At 56.7% G+C, this 1162-nt stretch overlaps 1 protein-coding gene across 5 annotated transcripts in view; it reads left to right on the top strand.

The window, feature by feature from the left end:
- Positions 1-1162, top strand: part of Lingo1 (leucine rich repeat and Ig domain containing 1) — a 170883-nt gene that overhangs the window by 90707 nt on the left and 79014 nt on the right. Inside the window, exon 1 of one of the 5 annotated variants that reach the window (XM_048793817.1) lies at positions 128-248. The exons of the other annotated variants lie outside the window; for them this stretch is intronic. The gene's annotated coding sequence lies outside the window, so the exon portion shown is untranslated. Of the gene's footprint in view, positions 1-127; positions 249-1162 lie in introns of those variants that run through there. 5 annotated transcript variants of the gene reach the window in all.

Genomic DNA, 1162 nt, shown 5'->3' with positions numbered 1-1162 from the left:
CCGTGGGAGAGCCCTCACGACTAGAAGGTTCCCACCGCCCCTCCCCGAGAGGCAGGCAGTTGCCTCTTCAGAGGATAATTCCCCATTATACAGAGATATTTAGCCTAATAGGAGCCGACAGATCATTCAGGGCAGTAATGTACTCCGGCTTCAAGCATTTAGTTTTCTCGACCTGAACTCCCAGATTAAAGGCTCCTTGCCTGTGCCCGCCCCGCACCGGTGCCTGTGACCTTGACTGCAGCAACGGGGTAGGTTTCTCCCTCCCTCCTTCCCTCCTCCTGCTTTGCTGGTCGCCTCCCTCTCTCCCTCCCTTTCTCTTTCTTAAAAAAAAAAAAAAAAGATATTTTCTTCTTAAATATTCAGTCAGAAAGCGGTTGCTTTAAGCCCTGAGTGCTTTGGGAACAGGCTGATTGTTCTCTGCTGCCAGCTAGGCATGGGGACACAAGGCTCGCCCAGAGTACTTGCTCAGCCACATGGGGCGCCTGGACCCTCTGGCCAGGCAGATGGCCCTGCTCCCCCTGCCCACCTTCCTGCTGCAGGCTGGCCCACAGCGGCCTGGCTTGTGCTCACCCAACAGTCGGGGGACATGCTTGGTGATTGGCGGTTCCTCTGGTCTGGGCAGCTGGGGGTGGACAGGGAACCCTAGTGGCTAGATTTGAGGGCAGATGGCAGCAGGGGCTGCATTCAAGGGCCTGCTATTGATCAAGAGGGCCGCTTCCAGAGCTGCCTGCTTCTGGCCCCTGCAGGGTCCACTTGCCAATTTGGTCTCTGTTTCTGCCCTTGTGTTGTCTCATATCCTCTTGATTTCTCTCTCTGTACCCCCCATGTCTCCCTCGACTTACCAGACTGCCTATTTGAGCTGCCTCATGCTTCTGCAAAGGCAGTGGTCAGGGGCCCACTTGCATTGCAAGCCACTGGGCGTTGGCTCCTGGTGCCCCTGGTCTGTAGGGCAATTAGGCCCAATAGAGGGGGCACGCAGGCAGGGCCAGAGGGTTCAGAGTGGGCACATCTGGAGAACTAGAGCTGGGTTGAGCCCCCTAAAGTGGCCACAGTGAGACGGGAAGATACAGGGGTCAGGGAGTCCCTGAAGACAGGAACGAGCCTCATGGACTGTGCAGGCAGGTGGGTGCTACATGGAATGGCTTAGGGTCTGTCTTCAGGG

This window comes from Marmota marmota, unplaced genomic scaffold (genome assembly GCF_001458135.2).
Source record: "Marmota marmota marmota unplaced genomic scaffold, marMar, whole genome shotgun sequence".
Taxonomy (NCBI): domain Eukaryota; kingdom Metazoa; phylum Chordata; class Mammalia; order Rodentia; family Sciuridae; genus Marmota; species Marmota marmota.
This window is presented reverse-complemented; position numbering and strand designations above follow the sequence as displayed.